The sequence below is a fragment of the Sceloporus undulatus genome, chromosome 2, assembly GCF_019175285.1.
Source record: "Sceloporus undulatus isolate JIND9_A2432 ecotype Alabama chromosome 2, SceUnd_v1.1, whole genome shotgun sequence".
NCBI classification, from domain to species: domain Eukaryota; kingdom Metazoa; phylum Chordata; class Lepidosauria; order Squamata; family Phrynosomatidae; genus Sceloporus; species Sceloporus undulatus.
The window spans coordinates 133,183,094-133,203,683 of NC_056523.1; the positions used below are offsets into that span (position 1 = coordinate 133,183,094).

Here is a 20,590-nt window from a genome sequence, read left to right on the forward strand (position 1 = left end):
AGACCCTTTTATTATTGTAAATTAATCTGAAATACTGTGTGTTTTCTGCTAACATATTGATTGCCATTAAAAAATTCTTACATGAGCAGTGAGAACCTGCTTATTCTTATTTAAAATACTTATCAAAGATAATGGTTTCTTGTAATGATTGATCCTTAGTGTCAGGTTGATTTCATAGAACATATCACAATTAGACAATTCCATAATAGTTTTCTTTTCAATATCAGTTCTATTAATCCTTTCAGCATGTTACAGTGTAGACTGCCTCAGTCCACATTTCAGCTTACCAAATGAATGCATGTTCTGCTGGATTATGGCACAACATGCATTCAACGTGCTATCATTTGTGGAAAGTTATAAAACTCTTCCATGGAGATTAAGGACTTTATCATATGAGGCTAGAAAAGCAGAATTTTAACAGGATAAAAGTGCCTTTAGATGATACTTATCACACAATGGTGTGTCCATCCTGCTGTTGCCTTGCATTCCATTTGTTACTGAACTGTACTTTTCATTGATGGGCAAAACCCCTAAATAGGCTCTCAGTCTTGCTGCTGTTGCATTACTGCCTTGTGCCTTCTTCTGCAGTTCTGCTTCTCAGGCAGTCATGTGATATGAGCCGGCATGATTCTGTTCCTCTCCTCCTACCCCTAACAGTGATTTGCAGCTGCAAATACCGTCCTGAAACTGGCTTCTATGTCATATTCACACAGCAGCTGGCTTTGGGAGGCAGTTGGTAACCATAATTGTTTGTTACCATCCTTCCTCTCAAAAGATGGTATTTGGCAGGGCAGAAAACAAATCATGCGGCCATGGATCGCCAAAGCACTCTCATGGGGAAAAGTGTAATAAGAAATGCCAAACTGGTATGCTTCCATTTTTAAACTAGTGTGATTGTGGCAGGACAGCAGGCTGGTGTGATAAAATTCTAAGTGTATTCACATTTATTTTTATTAAATATTTTTATAACCATAGGAACATAAAAACAACACATGAAGACAATAACATGAAAACCACACATACTTCTCTTAAACATACCAACATATATCAACATAGCACATTTATGTTCATATAAAAGCATCTGTGAATCTGGTCACAGAATGACAGATTTGTATGCAGAACTCATAAACACTTTCCTTGCTCAAACCCCCCTTCCTCTACACCTCTTCTTTGTTCTCTCCATCTGTCTGTCTCTGACACACACAGAAAGACAAAATCGTATGGGATTTGCTTCCTTGTGGAATATTGCATGGTCCGAAAAGATCTGTATAGATAATTTAATGAAAGTGATAGGACCTATTCTCAACATGGATGGTTGTTACCTGAGCATCATCCTAAGAGTAGGAAAGGTTCTTCTGAGGTGAAAGACCCATGTTATTAGGATCACCCTGGAGTACTGATTTGTTGTTATTTATTATTAGCATTTTATTGACTGATAGATTTTTGACTGTGTTTTTATGTATTTTAATATTTGAAGATTATATATATATGTATATTTAAACTGAATGTAATTATATTCTTGATGTACACCACTTACATCATTGGAAAAGCGGTATATAAATAAAGTTTATTATTATTATTATTATTATTATTATTATTATTATTATTATTGAGTACTGGAGGATTACTGAGGAGAAATGACATTTGTGCTAGTGAAGGGGGTGGCAGAACAAGTTGTCCCATATGTTTTATTTCCCCATGAAGGCCTGAAGGCCTTGCACTAGTGATACATATTCTCTGATTTCTCTGTTCTTTTCTGCATCTCTTACCACAGTTATAAAATTCTAAATGCTTCTGCAATCCCAGAAGGCCAGTTTATTGACAGCAAGAAGGCCTGTGAGAAACTTCTCTCATCCATCGATGTTGATCACAATCAATACAGATTTGGCCACACTAAGGTACTGACAAGCGCAGAATCTGGCAGCTGTTTCCAGCAGATAAAGATTAAAGGGAATACTTGAGAGCAGAATAGTGAGGGGGGAAAGGAGGTAATATTAAGTATGCTGTGGCTTGCATACCTAGTTTATTTATATAATGCAAAATCCCATTATGTATGCAAATGTATCCTTTACCAAAGGTATGGGAGTCTGCCATTACACATAAAGAGTCAATTTCCATACAAAAGTAGCATCTTGTCAGAACTGTTGATGACTGGGTCCTATTTTATTGGCTTGGGATGATTTGGCCTTTCAATACACTTCTCCACTTTTCCTTACCTTGTTGGTGGGAGCAGAAGCAAAAGATACCAAGGGACAGGGATCATCCCATTCATGTACCTTTTGAAGAAGTGGCTGGTGTCTCCCGTGTTGAGGGAGCAGTGAATCTGTTGTAGGTCTTAATCTTAATATTCAGAAAGAGATCCAAGATACTGAACCCTTTGGAGTGTCAGAATTTTGGCTAGCTCCTTTAAAACTGGGATTAAAACCTAGATCATTTTGACTACCTGCTGATATGTATGGCCCTGGCCACTACATATTACAGTCGGCCCTTCTTATACATGGATTTTTTATACACGGATTCAAGTATCCATGGTTTGAAAATGTTCCAAAAAAGTATACATTTCAAACATCAAACCTTGATTTTCCTTTTTTTATAAGAGACACCATTTTGCTATGTCATATTTAATGGGACTTGAGCATACACGGATTTTGTTATACACGGGGGATCTTAGAACCAAACCTCAGCATATAACAAGGGTCCACTGTACTCATCTTTCCCTTTGTTATTGTTATGAGATTGCTTCATGAGAAACAGTGCTTCTAACTGACCAAAATGTCACAGGTATTCTTCAAGGCTGGTCTCCTGGGGCTGCTGGAAGAAATGAGAGATGAGAAGTTGGTAGCCCTCATCACCCACACACAGGCAATGTGCAGAGGATACCTTATGAGGCTTGAATTTCAGAAGATGAATGCACGAAGGTAATTAGCTGTTTCCTCTCTGAGCCTCCAGAGAGCGGTCCACTCAAATTTATTAGTAGACATTAGCATCAGAAAATGCCATTATCAGTCAATATGATCCTCTGCCTGTAGGATGTCATCCGTTGTAAGCAAGAATGTGTGGGAAATATTCCACTGTTACTTTCTCATCTTCAGTTTGAGTTGGTGCTCTTGAACTCGGGTTTTGAAATCCTTGTGGTCATTTATCCACAAATCCAGTCCCAATCTTTTGGAACTTTTTCCTTCTTATTATTTGGAAAGTAGAAGCCATAGGAGATTTCTACTGATAAAGGTGATCACTTTTTATAGAATTGGAGCATGAAACCATTTCCCACCTGAGGCACCTTTCTTTCAATACATTCACAGAGAATCCATTTACATCATCCAATACAATGTTCGTTCATTTATGAATGTCAAGCACTGGCCCTGGATGAAGTTGTATTTCAAGATCAAGCCTTTGCTGAGGAGTGCTGAATCTGAGAAAGAGATGGCCAACATGAAAGAAGAATTTGAGAAAACTAAAGAAGAGCTAGCAAAGTCTGAAGCAAAGCGAAAAGAACTTGAGGAAAAAATGGTGACACTAGTGCAAGAGAAGAACGACCTTCAGCTTCAGGTTCAGTCTGTAAGTAATTCATGCTTCCTTAACAGCACCCTTGATCTTCCTACTTGGCCAACACTAACTGCTTTCATCTCTAGACAAAGTAATAATTTCCCATAATGTAACAGCATGGATCACAGCAATATCTTACTGCCAGTTATCTACCTGAACACATAAGACTGTTACAGAATGTCTTCACAATGTTTGTTAAGGTTCAGATGTACTGATGCATTGTATTTGGTTTTTACAAAATTCACTGTTTCCATGCTGATCCCTGAGCCAATTTCCATTAACATAGGCAGCCAACTATGGTTGGACTACTGTAACACATTCTACTTGGGGCTGCCTTTGAAGAGTGTTTGGAAACTTCAGCTGGTCCAGAGAGCTGCAGCTAGACTGTTAACTAAGGCAGGTTATAGAGACCACACAAAGCCCTTGTTCAGGCAGCTCCACTGGCTGCCAATTTGTTTCCGGGCACAATTCAAAGTGTTGCTTATGACTTATAAAGCCATATATGGCTCAGGTCCAAGCTATTTGGCAGACTGTATCTCCCTGTATGAGCTGGCTTAGGCTCTGAGGTAATGAGGGGAGGTCCTCCTCTTGGCCCCACCACCATCAAAACCACAGTGGGGACACAAGTGAAGGCCATCTCTGTGGCTGCCCTAAACTCCGGAGAGTTATCTTCCTAGGGAAGCCAAAATGCCCCCCTCCTTGTTGTCCTTCTGTTGGCAGGCTAAGACATTTTTATTCAGACAGGCTTTTAAAACAGAAAGTCTTGGGTGTTTTAATGTTTTGATTGTACTATTTTTAAGCACTTCTATCTTTTAAAACTGTATTTCATTTTTAAACGAGTGATATGGTTTAATACTGTAACAGTTTACTTCTACTTTGTTGGAGGTCCCTAAATCCCATCTGGCGAGGACCTCACAGAGGGCTTTTACTATTGTTGCCCCCTCATTGTGGAATAAGCTTCCTGTAGAGCTCCGTTCCTCTGCATCTTTAGTTTCTTTTAAGAAACAATTAAAAACGCATCTATTCCAGCTGGCTTTTTCACCTTAGGTAATAGTGCTTCTTCTCTGCTCCTTGTCTTTTTGTTTTTCGACCCCGGACTAGTGCAAACATTGTTTTTTCTTGCCCCTGGTGAATTGCGATTTGTATAGATTCCCGTTCATACCCCTTGTAATGATGTTTTAAAACTTTTATATTGTGATGTTTTTAACTGTAATTTATTATTCTTTGTCTTGTAAGCCGCCTTGATCATGCATTTGGAAAGGCGGGGTAAAAATAAAAATTATTATTATTATTATTATTATTATTATTATTACTTTAATGTTCACTTTAATATGTTTTAATTGCATTCTTATAAATTGTAAGTCTCTTTTGAGTCTTAATTTTGAAGAAAAAGTGGGATATAAATAAATTAATAATAGTAACAATAGCCAGGGCAGGTGGAAGAATGTTATATAAAACTCAAGTAATATTGTACTGTAGGATGGGAGTAGAGATTTTAAGTCTGCAGGGGTGGATGGAGTGGGACAGAGGCACAAATATTTTGAATGAATTGATTGTGATAAATGAGGCTGCTATTGCTATAAATCACTTCATTTGTTTTAAAAAATATGTTGCTAGTTGTAAAATGTATAGAAAACTTATCAAGGCCTAATGAAAACAGACTATAATAGACTTTAGTCTAAAAAATCTGCTTGTATAGTATAGCATAAATTATTGATACCTAGAATCATAGAATTCTAGAGTTGGAAGAGACTGCAAGGGCCATCCAGTCCAACCCCCTGCCATGCAGGAAGTCACAATCAAAGCATCCCCAACAGATGGCCTTCCAGCCTTTGTTTAAAGACCTCCAAAGAAGGAGACTCCACCACTCTCTGAGGGAGTGTGTTCCACTGCTGTACAGCCTTACATTAAGATGCCTCTTAATTATAAGGTGGAATCTCTTTTCTTGTAGCTTGTATCCATTTATAGATATTTTACAGATGAGTCAGAAAAGAAAAGAACATCTTGCCATATTTTCTCCATATTATAGACAATTTCAGTGGTGGTATATAGCTCTGATTGTTATGAATAATAATAACAAAAGTCTGGCTTTCTCTTTTTTTACAACAGGAAACTGAAAATTTAGCAGATGCTGAAGAAAGATGTGAGGGTCTCATCAAAAGCAAGATTCAGCTCGAAGCAAAAATAAAAGAACTAACTGAAAGGTTGGAGGATGAGGAGGAGATGAATGCTGAATTGACAGCAAAAAAGCGGAAGCTTGAAGATGAGTGCTCAGAACTGAAAAAAGATATTGATGATTTAGAACTAACATTGGCCAAAGTAGAGAAGGAGAAGCATGCAACAGAAAACAAGGTGAAGAAACTGAAGTGTTATATTATACTATTATGAAACCTCACAGTTAAATATTTTTCATAAGAGAATATGTAGGGGGGGAAAATCTCAGGCCAATAGAGACAGGCAAATAACTTTAGTAAATTCTTGAAAAAGTGTTACTGACTCAGTATGAGTATGTTACAGTAACTGGAGTTTGTTGTATGCAGATATGTGGCATGCAGATTTATATTTGGTGCTGCTCACTGGGAGATCCTCAGCCAATCATGTGGTTTCAATTCTTTTACAGAGTGGGACAATATATATTTTGCTTTGTTGACTCTTTTAAGTCCAGTGGGAATGATTTTTTTAAAAGAAAAAAAATGATAATATAAATAGAGAATTTAGGTATATGCACATAATCCAAAATAAAAATAAATCCAAATTGGTCCCAAGATTTTGGATAAGGGAGACTCAAACTGTATATCAATCTGTGATTTCTTAACTCACAAGTTAAGAAGTCTGTATAGCTAGCTACTGTGCTACGAGCAGGTTGGTGGTCTCACTTGTTATTTATTGTTTCCTAGGTTAAAAATCTTACAGAGGAAATGGCGGCTTTAGATGAAAACATATCCAAACTCTCCAAAGAGAAGAAAACCCTCCAAGAGGCTCACCAGCAGACCTTAGATGACCTCCAGGCTGAAGAAGACAAAGTCAACACTCTGTCCAAAACAAAATCTAAGCTTGAACAGCAAGTGGATGATGTAAGATAATAGCTAGTGATGAGTAAACATTTCAGATTAATTTGTTGAGAGAGGGGAAAAACATCTGGTGGGAGAAGTGAAATCTGCTTATATACTTTTGTATACCTGCATTACAGCTCTGCAGTTGCTGATTGTAATTCATTTTGAATTTGCTGAATTTTCACTGTACTGGATTTCTTATATATTAGATCTTTGTAGCATCAACTGCTCCAAATAATTAAGAAACTAGTGTGCGCACAGGGTTAACACAATGTGATGTTTCATTTTACTAGCTAGAGAAGGGTGAGTCCCACTGCTGCCCTTTCTGTTTGTTGGGCCAGGTCAACAACAGTTGGCAATGTAAGCTGATATTTTTGTCCTTTCATTCTAATTGTTTTAACAGCAGATATATATATTAGCTTGGTTCCTAGGATAGTAAATGGAAGAAGGTTCTTGGAAGGGGAGTTTTATGTCTCCTGCTCCCTGCTATAGTTGCCTGCCTCTGCCCTAATCAAAATGCTCTCTGGAATGTCAAGGGAGACATTCTGAGAACATTCTCAGAACGTGATGAGAACGGAACACATTTAAGAATACCGCACGTATGTGTTCCAATCGGGTTCTGAGAACGTTCTAAATGTGTTCCAAATGTGTTCCAGGAGGGTACAGATTGAATGTGTTCCCAGAGAGCTGTAATGTGATGAGAACGTTCCAACAGAGGTCTGTGCTGTATTCTTATCCATTCTCAAATCCGTTCTCTCATTCCTCCGTCTCCTGATTGGTTGAAAGAATGACAGGCAGGGAGGCAGGCAGGCCAGCGACTGCAGTGAGGGAAGTGGTGTGTGTGAGAGAGAGAGAGAGAGGGGGGGAAGAAGGAGGGAGGGAAGGGAAGGAAAAAAACTTCATAGTAAAACAAAAAACACATGGAGAGGACAGGTGGGACAAGGAAAGAGAAGAGGAATGAACAGGGAAAAGAGAAGAGAAAGAGAGAGGAAAGAGGACCAGAGCGAGAGAAGAGGAGGAGAGGGTCTGGCTGCTTCTGCGGGGGCCTCTAGTGTCATGTCCAGTGGGGCTCCTGTGCTGTCACAATGCAGGAGGCAGGATGCCCAGGACCTTTCCTCCTTCCCTCCAGGAGGGAACCCACAAAAGCTCCTCTGTTTGGAGCACCACAAAAAAGCAGCAAACAACTCCCAGAATTCCATAGCAAAGAGCAGACAAGAGTTAAAGTGGGGAGGGAAGCTCACAACCTGAAGGCACACAATTACATGCACACACACACAGGAGCAAAAGGGTGTCAAGCTGCCAAAAGGGGAAATGGGATGACAGCCAGAGGACTCTTCTTTTCTAACCGGTTTTTAAAAGCTGCAATGGCTGCCGGGGCTTGCCCTTGGTCCAGTCCCCTCCCTTTCCCCCGCTTGAAGGGACCTCCGTGGAGCTCCCTTAAAGCCAGGCTGCCAGAGGGGACTCTGCCTTGGCCCATCAATTTACATAGGTTTTATCCTATTTCTTCCAAACATATGCCAGCATATGAAGCCCCCAACGTTTTATAGGGCTTGCCTTCCTTCCCTCAAGAGAATCCTCGGACTCCCTTCGAGGAAAGACAAGCTGGGGGGGGGGGCGCTTGCCTTCCTTCCCTCCCAAAGGAATCTTCGGAGGGAAGACTTCTCAGTGAGCTGAGAAGCACTCTCCCGGCCAGAGTCCCTAGGCTTACTGAAATCCCCCACCTCCCTTCCCCATAGAAATCAATCCAAAAACTGAGTTTAAAGGAGCAGAGGAGAGCCCTTTGGGTCTGCATCTGGGAGAGATTTTAAACTCCGTTTTTGGATTATTCCTAGGGGAAAGAGGGGAGAAGAGAGATGGCAGGACTCCCCTAGCCAGGCAACCTCTGCCTCCCCAGGTGAAGACCCATAGGGCTCTCTGCTCCTTTTAAACTCGTTTTTGGATTGATTCCTATGGGGAGGGAGGTGGGATTTCAGTAAGCGGAGGGACTCAGGAGAGGCGAGCTCCATGCCCAAGCCTCCCTTTTTCCTCTTTCCTCCCTCTCCCGAGCTGTCCAACCACTGAGTGGACGTCATCAGTACACAGCCCACAAAACGTAATACAGCAAAACGTTCTGGGAACGTTTCAGAAAAAGGAAGCGTCTGTACGGTAAAATGTGTTCCAATCACGTTCTGATCACGTTCCAGTTTACTCAATGCGGTAATATCCTTCCAGGAACATTCTCATCACATTACGTGCAGAACGTTCGAGAACGATATGCGGTAATCTCCAAGGATGGAAGGCTGTTTGAGGCAAGGCTATTGCTTGAAACAAGGTGAAGCTCCCTTCATGACCAGGGTGGTTCTCCTTTATGCCCACTAGTTCAAGAGGCTCTCCCAGGGGTTTTGAGGAAACATGGCAACTATAGCAGAGAGAGGGGAACAGGAAATCTTCTTTTGCTCACTTATTTTTGGATTCAAGTCATTTTTTTTTTTACAAATCTTCCATTGATTTTAACTGTGATTTTATACTCTGTTTTAATATCTGTCTGGTTTAATTACTTTTTAGTATAGTATGTTTTATACTGGGGGGAGGGATAATGGTTTTGAATTTTAACTGTATCCTCTTTTATTGTTGTAATCCGCTTGGATTCCAAGTGATTAAGCAAATATAATAATAATAAAATAAAATAAATAATAATAATTTTCATGATTAGGAAGTGAGATGTCACACTATAACTAATGGATAATAGTCTTCTATTAAGAAATATATGATGGTTGACTCTTGCTGATCCTGAGTCATAAGAGCTACTAATAGCAACTAGCAACTGTGAACATTTTGATTTTTTTTGAAATTGTTAAGTGGCTTCATTTGGTTTTTAATATGTACGTTCCCATATTGCTACTTGCAAATAGGAGTGCAAAAACACAAATTCCTACCCCACAAGAGACAAAGTAGACACACAGGTACTGAGGATAAACAGAAAATAACAATCAAGTGATTTCTTGCCTCTGCAATGGTACAGAGGATGATGGGGCACTCAACAGGTTCTTCCCAGCCTGAACCATGCTTTGGGCCTCCTCAGGCTAGGCAAAATTCTAGAGGTCAAATATCCTGTATATATATCCTGTTCTTGGGCCCTACATGAAGAGGCATGTCATTTTTCTCTCCATTGCACAGTGAGCTTTAAGCATTCAAATTACTTTCAGCAATGAATTGTGCCACCCAGCAATTATCTTTTTGTCGAAGGACATAATTTATGGTATTCTTGAAATAATCAGAATTTATAGTGTTCCTGAAGGAACTATTTGTAGGCAAGGCAGCTCACCTGAAAATGATTGTATTATGTCACAACTCTGTAACTGGGATGAAAGAATGTGTGATGTGATGCATCTGAAGGACACTGGATTGGGAAATCTGACAGTGAGTTTATCACACACCTTTTTTCCCCATTTTGGGCCCTGTGGGAGGTCGGGCTTGCGCGACCTGGAAAAAATTGGATTTATCTCTCACTGCAAATCGTCCTCCAAAGGGCCTTGTTCCATCCCCTGGGTGCCAAGTTTTGTCCCATTCAGTGCGGAGGAGTGTTAAATGTTCTGGTCAGAAGTCTTCCTTCCAACCAGGAAAATGGCATCCCTCAGCACCTGAATGGGGACAGCTTGGGACTGGGGGATGGAACGGGGCCCTTTTGAGGACGATTTGCTTGCGGATAAAATTCGTTTTTTCTAGGTCACGCGTGGCTCCAAGCGTCTCCTTCCAGTTCCATAACAGGGAAATAAATAAGGTGTGTAATTAACTTCCAGTGTTCTTCTAGCTTGGAGAACCACTGTTTTTCTGTAATGTTTGACGTGAATGTTTGTGATACCTCTCCTCACCTGGGCATAGGGTCTGAATTGAGCCTAAAGGGCATCTATTGCTCTGAGGCCTTTCAAAACTAATGTTTCATGATTTTCAACACAGTGTTTTCCTTGAAAAAGTAACTTTATACCATACCTGCTCTTCAAATGCATGTTTTGTTTTAGCTGTGAAGGCTCCCTGGAGCAAGAGAAAAAACTTCGTATGGATCTCGAGAGAGCTAAGAGGAAGCTGGAGGGGTTTAAGATGTCTCAAGAACTGTCATGGATCTGGAAAATGACAAGCAGCAATGGATGACAAATTAAAGAAAGTACACTGCTAAAATTTTACTTTTATGCATTTAGCCTTTTATTGATTGGTTCCCCTTAACTGTTTCTTTCCATATTTCTTAACTTAATTTGAATTTTTCTTGTTCACAGGAAAGAGTTTGAATCAGTCAGCTACAAGGAAAAATTGAGGTGAACAGCTCAAAGCTCTCAACTACAGAAAAGATCAAGGAGTTACAGTAATAACATAGATACTATACACTTTATGTCTTGGATACTGTATATACTCATGTATAGTCTGAAATTTGGTCAAATATGCAAAAAATCTGAGTCGCTTATCCATGGGTCAATGTAAGACAGTACTTTAACAGTTATAAGAACAGGACATTCTCCTGGTAAAGGCAAGATTATTATCTGTCCTGGAAGTGCTGACCCCTCTCTAACCTCTCCATCCATCCAAACTTTGGTGGGCACAGTTATGCCTGATGAATTTTGTAAGTTCTTTGACATTGTTTTTCTTTGCTTCATTCTTTTGATCCTGTTACACACCCCTAAGTTTCACCCGACTTATCCATGGTCACCAAAAATCTAATTTTGGTCCCCAAACCTGTCCTTGACTTTACATGAGGTTGACTTATAGCAAGTATATATACGGTATTTTAGGCCCTACACAGACAGGCCAAAATAAGACTGCTTCGGGTCACTTTGGAGGTATACTGTTTAAATGATGCATGCGTTACTAAAATTCCAGAAGCTGCGCCAAAGCTGCGCTCCCGTCCTTAGATGGGATCGTGGCTTTGCACAGCTTCCGGACTCCTTAGTATGCATGCACATTTAAACGCATACCTCCAAAGTGCCCGAAGCAGCTTTATTTTGGCCTGTCTGTATGGGGCCATAGTTTACTATCAGGCCAACCAACCCCATGTATTTTAATTTTTAATCAAATTATTCTCTTATTCAAAATTTAAACACATACCAGTTAGTATGAGAACCTGGACAAAACATCTTTTGACAGGCTGCATTATGGCTCCAGGTGAGGCCATCCTCTTTAAAGACTATGTGCCTGGTACAGACTGATTTATTAAATTGCTGAGGAAGTTCTTAACTATGTGCTGAACGGACAGGCCAACATAAAGTTGCTTCAGGTCACTTTGGAGCTATGCTTTTAAATGACACACGATCTTAAGAGGCCTGAAGCATGGCTTTTCTGCGCATCCAGCCTCTTAGGATGCATGCATATTTAAACGCCTATCTCCAAAGTGGTCTGAGCAGCTTTATTTGGCCTGTCTGTTCTGGCCCAAGTAAGAAGTTCTAACACTCAAACTGTTTTAATCATATGTATTTCTCAGGAAAATGGAATTTTCTTTTACGTTTCTAAAATAAATTGATTTGCATTAGTTTATTTTTTAATTGAATTGTATTGGTGGAATTTCTTTGCTGGCATTGTACCCTCTGATCTTAATAAATCACTTTTGCTACATTTAGTGCCTCACCTAAAATCTGATTTATGTTCAAGTACAATTAAATTTGCATATAAATCATAATCACTCTCTCAAATCTAGAATGAATTTATTTTATTTCCAAAAGGCCCGCAGGAAGAACTGGAGGAAGAGATTGAGGCTGAGCGGGCATCTGGGCCAAAGCAGAGAAGCAACGGCTGATCTCTCCAGAACTTGAAGAGATCAGTGAGCGCCTGGAAGAGGCTGTGTGGCAACAGCAGCCCAGATTGAGATGAACAAGAACGTGAGGCAGATTCCAGAAAATGCGTCGGACCTTTGAAGAGGCCACCCTCTCATGAAGCCACACAGCTGCTCTGCGCAAGAAACTGCAGATAGTGCAGTGAACTTGGAGAACAAATTGATAACCTTCAGCGTATCAAGCAGAAGCTGGAGAAGGAAAAAAGTGAGCTGAAAATGGAATTGATGATCTTGCTAGCAATATGGAGTCTGTCTCCAAGGCCAAGGTAGAGAGTTGAATTTCAACATTACTGTTAAAATTTACTGCATTCTGTAATATTTGATTCCAGCTATACCTATCGTAAAGGCACCCAATCCTATGTGAGTCAATCTTTCATGGCCAGCACCATAGTTTTTTTTTTTTTTGGGGGGGGGGGGTTCAGGCTATGTGGCCATGTTCTCAGAAGAGTTTCTTCCTGAGTTTCACCAGCATCTGTGGCGGCATATTTCAGAGAATGCTGGCGCACTCAGGAAAAAACTTTCTCAGAACATGGCCACATAGCCCAAAAATCCACACAAAAAGCACCCAATCCTGTCTGATCTGGAAGCTAGGCGGGTCAGCCCTGGTTAGTTCTTGAATAGGAGACCCACTCTAATAATAACAGGTGCTGTAGGCTATACGCCGACGACAAACTGGCAAAACCACCTCTGAATATTCCTTGTCTAAGAAAACCCTAGAAAATTCATGGGGTCACCATAAATTGACAGGTGACTAGAAGACACATACACATACCTAACAAAATAAATTTCAACAAGGAAAAATATAAAGTACTATATTTAGACTGAAATAAAATGCAGAGATATAATATGGGTGACACCTGGCTTGACAAAAGTACATATGAAAGAGATCTAGGATCCTTAGTAGACCACAAGTTGAACATGAGTGATGTGGCAGCTAAAAAGACAATGTGATTCTAGGCTGCATCAATAGACATATAATGTCTAGATGGAAGGAAGAAATAGCACCACTCTATTCTACTTTGATCAGACCTCACCTGGAATATTGTGTCCAGTTCTCGGAACCACAATTCAAAAAGGACGCTGGAGCATGTCCATGGGAGGGAGATCAGACTAATGAAAGGTCTGGAAACCATGCCCTATGAGGAGAGGCTTAGGGGGCAGAGAATGTTTAGTCTCTGGAAGAGATGGTTAAGAGGTGACATAATAGCCATGTTTCAGTATTTGAAAGGATGTCATATTCAGGATGGAGAAAGTTTGTTTTCTACTGCTCCAGAGACTAGGACATGGAACAGTGGATTCAAGCTATAGGAAAAGAGATTCCACCTAAATGTTAGGAAGAACTTCCTGACAGTAAGAGCTATTTGACTGTGAATATGCTGCCTCAGAAAATGGTGGTGTCTCCTTCTTTGGAGGTTTTTAAACAGAGGCTGGATGACATCTGTTGGGAGGGCTTTAATTGTGTTTTCCTGCATGGCAGGGGATTGGACTGGATAGTCCTTGTGGTCTCTTCCAACTCTATGATTCTATCTCCATTAAGGCAGAAGCTGTGCTTCTGGGTATTCTTTTGTTAACAGAAAAAAATGGTACAAGAAGCAGAAATAATGCCAAAAGAACAGGAACAGATTCATGCACTACAAAAAAGAAGAACAGTTGAATACGTTCCAGTGAACTTTTTATTCAAAACAATATCTGCATGAGAAATGAAACAACCAAGTCAAGTATGCGTTGTGTAAATAAACAAAAACATTTTGAACCTTCTAGAGATCATTTGAAAGTTAATTCCACTTTTCTTATGATTTCCATTTGGTGGCCTGACTTATAGATTTGTGCTTTTTTAACATTTTGGGGGAAGCTGCTGAGACAGCCTTAAATGTCCTCCCCTCTTCTTCATGTTTTGCTGGTCACACATGCTCAGTAAGGGATTCTGGAGACAGTTGTCCTTTACATTGCCTGTTGCAGATAGGCACAGCTACGGAGGGATCGACTACAATAGAATCTCATTCTTTCCTGACTCAAACATTATTGCTTTGTCTGTTGCAGACACACTACTGCAACCCAATATCAAAGGTCTGTGTTTCCTCCTTCATCATCATCCCAGTGTTGTTGCTACTAAAAAAATTCCAGCTAGAGAATAAGGAGGAGAGAGGAACTGGGAGCATAAAAAGACTTTCTAAAAAGAAGCTTCTTTGTCAGATGTTTTGTTAACTGAGGTGTGCCTATAATTAAAAATAAGACTTTTAATTTAAATTATTATTATTTTTTACAAAGAATAATCTGGAAAAGATGTGCCGAACCCTTGAAGACCAATTCAGTGAAATCAAGACAAAAGATGAAGAGCATGTGAGGCTGATCAATGATCTGAACACACACAAAGCACGGTTGCACACTGAAAATGGTGAGTTTGGCCACTTTCAAACTAAAAAAAATCATTTATCCTGACATTTATATATTTAAAATATATCTACTTTGTGTTTCCATGAATATGCTCAAAGTGGAAATTATCTGACTGTAATGGTAATAGTTGTGAAATAAAACAACTAGCAAAATTATAATATCATATGCACAGCCTAAATGTATTTATGTATACATATTTTCACGTGATTAACATGAAAATTTGGTAAGATTTGTTTTTAAAGAAAATGTAAAAAAATTAGAAATTAATTTTAAAAATATTGTTTTTAAAATTAAAAATGTAAACATTTTAATTTTATTTTATTTTTTTAAAAAACAAAAACCTGGGGCCCTCTCCTTTCTCCTCCCACTAAACCTTTCTCCACTCACACAGTCTCTTCAGAATTTTGAAGGGATGCAGGCAAACTCCACAGCTTGTTTCTGCCCAAAGGCAGATGTTTGGGGAGCAGTAGTGTCACCCGTCCTTAGGGTGTCACCTGGTGTGGTTTGCACCTCCCACACAGCCCTAGTGACAGCTCTGCTGTGAACCTGATGTGGCTTGCAGGGATCATCCTCTTCTACTGTTATCTCCAATCTGTGATGAGAGATAAGAGTGCATTTTAATACGTTGCTTAGAACTGAGCTTAGCTTTGCCAGCAGGAAAGATGTAGCACAAAACTGAGCTGTGCTTTGCAGGCAGGAAAACTATTGCACTGGATTTACACCTGAGCAGACATAGACTCAAACCCTAAACTCACCATTTTCACTTTGAATCTTAGTGGAAGAGTGTTCATATTGGTAAATATTATATCTGGCTCTACTACTTTGCTTTGCCCATGCCTATTTTCTCCTGGCCCTGTCCTGTGACCATAGCTTTTTTTGGAAAGTAAGCCCCAAGACCTTATCCAAATTGAAATTTGACCCAAAAAGTGGTTTCTACCAGATAGTGAAGAAACAGCCTCTTAGGACATTCTTTATTGTCTCATCTATTTCTGTTTACTGCAGCTTAATGCAGAGTTGGATATGTGTCTTAGATAATATCTGATCTGATAGTATCTGATCCTCCCTTCTGCGGCCTCTTGATCTGTTTGGCTCCTTTCTGCCATTGTCTTCTGGTGGGTGTGACTTCCTTTTTCCTTGAGGGTGGAGATCCTTCATAATAAAAACACTGATCTTGCTCAGGGAAGCTTCCTATCTTTGCTGTCTTGGTTTGTGGGGATGGGACAGTGGCACCAGGATGCTGGGTTACCTGGGATGAGACTCTTCTCCCCATCTGTACCCAGGAGGTTCATGGTGGAACACCAAACCTAGTGACACCACTACAAAATCTGAAACTTTTTGCTACCAGTGATCCGCTTTTGCCATCGAGCTAGCAGCTGCACTCCTGTTCATTTGTTTTTCAAGTCCTTGGTCAGTCTCTAGCCTTATGTCTCATACACAACATAAGTAGTGAACAAATGAGATGCAAGGCTGGAGAGATATGAACAAGAGGAGGATTGTAACCTCCTTGATAGTAGAAGCGGGTGGCTGGTGGCAAAAAGACACGCAGCTACAGAGAGACTGAGGTTTGGTAAAATGGCAGTTATCCACCTACCACTTCACAGATCCTTCCATCTCTCTCCAGCCACATGTCTCTCTGCAGCCTTCCAAATACAGTACAGGTGCCTACTACATTACTTATATATCCCACCCCCTCCCCCCAAAAAATCCCAACTCTGAAATGCTTCTGGCCTCAAGCATTTTGAATAAGGATATTCAACCTGTATATGTCGTAAAAATAAATGAAATATGCCCATTTTCTCCAGAGTGGAGAAGAAGTAAGGCAACAAAGATCCAAATCTGAATACATAATATTTGAAAATTTAAACTATATAAAATAATACCAATATTTTTTTTCAAATGATATGGGACATAGATGGGAAAAATTTTGGAAAGTCATGTACCATAGATGATCATACCTACCATTCACAGCCTATTCATCTATGTGGATATTTTTCCATCAGGTGAATTTTCTCGGCAGCTTGAAGAAAAAGAATCCTTGATTTCTCAGTTGATCAGAGGTAAACAAGCATTCACCCAGCAGACAGAGGAGCTCAAGAGGCAGCTAGAGGAAGAAAACAAGGTGATTTTTCTCTTATTGTATAATATTTAGTATCTGAGGGAGGAAAAGTCCAGATGGAAATTGGCAGAAGAACTAAACAGTAGTGGAAAGAGGCAATAAAACAATCACATCCAATTTCTGATATGGATATCTGATATGGACTGATAGTTATTCAAGGACAAATTATAAATATGGATAGGGCAATTCATACAACTAGCAAAAGTAAAGTAGACGCTGTTGCAAATTCTGCCCCTCTGGTTAAAAGGGCTGCAATAATGGTCAACTGTAGAATTATATTTTCACTGAATAGAATTACCCTATAAAATTCACTGTGGTGAGATAATAAAAGATAATAATAAACTGAAGATAATAAAAGAGAGAGAGAAGAATTCTCAAAAAGCAATGCCAATAATATTTGATTAGCTAGGGGCCTCAAAGGCACCTGATCCCTGTTAAGCAGCATCCGGAAGGAGCTAGCAAAACCACTTCTGAGTGTTCCTTGCCTAAGAAAAACCTATGAAATTTACCATAAGACAACAGGCAATTTGAAGGCACATATACACTCCATTAAGAACGGAGATAACTGAAACTTTTCAAGTTGGTATACAAATCAATGCCTGAAGGAAAAGACCTCCTTAGGAAAGAGTTGCTGAACAAATCTCCAATCCCCAGATGCCTTATGTGGCATCATGGACAGACTAGATATCAAATAGTCAATAAAAACAGACTGCACATTATGCTACCAGTGTGATCACATTTACAATTAATTTCTGAATCCTCAGGCAAAGAATGCTCTGGCTCATGCATTGCAATCTGCTCGCCATGACTGTGACTTGCTCCGGGAACAGTTTGAAGAGGAGCAAGAAACCAAGAGTGAACTCCAGCGTGCCCTGTCCAAGGCCAACAGTGAGGTTGCACAGTGGAGAACCAAGTATGAAACAGATGCCATTCAACGTACTGAGGAATTAGAAGAAGCCAAGTATGTACTGGGGAAGAAATGATTGGAGGTGTCAAGAAATGACCTATCAGTTGGAGGGATGACCTTTTGGGTTTTGACTCCAAACTCTCTTTTTCTGGTTTTGAGCTGTAGTTGCTGTTACTTAGTTTCTGTTGTTTTACATTAAAACTGAATTGTTCTCAAAGCCCTTTGTAGTCCAGTAACCTGCCCTTGCACCATTCCTCTGCCTTCCTTGGCTGTTGGTTCTCTCACACTGTTTCTCTAGCAGTCTTGCTCCTAGATGCACAACCCTTACTTTCACACTCTGTCCTGCCTGCACACCTTTCTATTTGTCTCCCATCATCACCACCGCCACCACCATCATTATGCTAGAGTCTGACATCTATCCAGGCTTCTTGACCACTCCTTCCCAAATTGTAGCCTAAGGCTGTTTGGAAAATACACTTAATTTGGATTGGGTTTTTTGCCTTTCAGGAAGAAACTGGCTCAGCGTCTTCAAGAATCTGAAGAACAGATCGAAGCAGTCAACTCTAAGTGTGCTTCGCTAGAGAAGACAAAGCAAAGACTGCAAGGAGAAGTTGATGACCTTATGATTGATGTGGAGAGGTCCAATGCAGCCTGTGCAGCCCTGGACAAAAGGCAGAAGAACTTTGATAAGGTGTCTTTTTCTTGTTGAGTAGAAGGCAATTAGTGCCATTGGTTTGGGAGAGAATTGTTGTAAAGGCTTCCTTTTGCATGAGGTGAACTCAGACAAATATTCTGTGCTAGCACCTAATTCTTCCCACTTTCACACATCTAAATGTGCTGTGTTTCTATGCTATATAAACATGCATTATTTAGGTACTAGCAGAATGGAAGCAGAAGTACCAGGAGTGTCAGGCTGAACTAGAGTCCTCCCAGAAGGAGTCACGATCTCAGAGTACTGAAATCTTCAAAATGAAGAATGCCTATGAGGAGGTGTTGGACCAGCTCGAGACTGTCAGGCGAGAGAACAAAAACCTGCAACGTAAGCTTCTTTTTCCCACACATAAATGCTTGCTAGTTCCTGATGTAAAAACCGTACTTGTTGCATTTGCAGCTTTAAAACAGAGCCATCTTCACCCTGGTGGTGGTGGGGGTATATTTGGGGGTGAAGTGTGGGGGGGAGACATTCTTCCTAACTCCCTTTCCCTCCATGCCCAGTCTTTAACATCTCTTCTTCAGAATAGTGAAACATGTATTTATCTGGTATACTTTCCAGTCCAATGGTACAGAAGACCTTCTTTCTTATTGAAAACAGTAATCTAAAGAATGTTCACATATCACATGATGACTCTAGCATTAAGTTAAGTTTTCTGTGGCTGAGATTGTGTAACTCACCCAAGGTCATCTAGTGAGTTTCCAAAGCTGAGCAAAGAATCAAATCCTTATTTCCAGGGTTGTAGTCCACACTCTACTACAACATGCTATCAAGGACCAAACAGCACCGTCAGAATTTTTTTAGATCAATTTAGTACAGTGGACCCTTGTTATCCGCTGGGGTTTGGTTCCAGGAACCCCCATGAATAACAAAATCCATGTATGCTCAAGTCCCATGGCATAGCAAAATGGTGTCCCTTATATAAAATGGAAAAATCAAGGTTTGATACTTGAAATTTATAATTTTTTGGAATATTTTCAAGCTGTGGATGCTTGAATCTGTGTATAAAAAATTCACGTATAAGGAGAGCCAACTGTAAAAAATTGTTTCACCCACATCCACAGTGATGTTCAGACTCTGTCTTGGGTACTTATGTCAGTGGTTATGCCTTTTGTATCTTAGATTGTACAATGTAGCCTGGTCATAGCACCTCACAATAAGTCATATATGTTCCCCCAAAAAACACACACTTTAAAGTCAGTTGAGAAGTCTCTCTGGTCCACAAGCTGTCAGTGTGCAATTGTACTTTAATGACGCTGCTGTGTTAGACATATTTATAATGATGAAATTAACTATAAATATTTGCTTGCTTTCTTCAGAGGAAATTTCTGACCTGACTGAGCAGATAGCTGAAGCTGGCAAAAGCAATCATGAATTAGAGAAAGCAAAGAAGCAGGTTGAACAAGAGAAGTCAGACCTCCAGGCAGCTTTGGAGGAAGCAGAGGTGAATATGCACTTTTCAGAAACGTTGTTAATTGGAGCTCTTATAAATGGAGTGTTTCTGCCCTCCAGAGGCTGCTCAATGCTACACACAGAGCAACACAGCCCAGCTTCTATGAATATTTTGCACAGTCTCTTGCCTGAAATGATAGGCTCTGTCAGAGCTCATGTGAATTAATTTACACAGTTGAAGTAACCACTGCTGCTCAACTGAAGTCTTGGATTTGTAGTGCCATCTCCTGGCTAAAAATAGAATGCATGGTTGAGCTGAGAAGGGCCATTAGCTTGTTTTGTGTGGGTTTTTCGGGCTATGTGGCCATGTTCTAGAAGGGTTTCTTCCTGACGTTTCACCAGCATCTGTGGCTGGCATCTTCAAGATTCCATCCACAGATGCTGGTGAAACGTTAGGAAGAAACTCTTCTAAAACATGGCCACATAGCCCGAAAAACCCACAAAAATCTATGGATGCCAGCCATGAAAACATTTGACTTCCCATTAACTTGGTTAAACATCCTCAGGGCAGCCAACTCAAAAGACAAAAATTAACTGCATTTTCTGGAAGGTGCAGGAGGATGAGGACTGAGTGAGCATCTAAAGATGCTTCCAGACAGGGCTGTTTTAAGTGAAC

The 20,590-nt window shown here is 40.1% G+C and overlaps 1 pseudogene; it reads left to right on the top strand.

The window, feature by feature from the left end:
• Window positions 1–20,590, top strand: part of LOC121921426 — a 52,071-nt pseudogene that overhangs the window by 18,571 nt on the left and 12,910 nt on the right.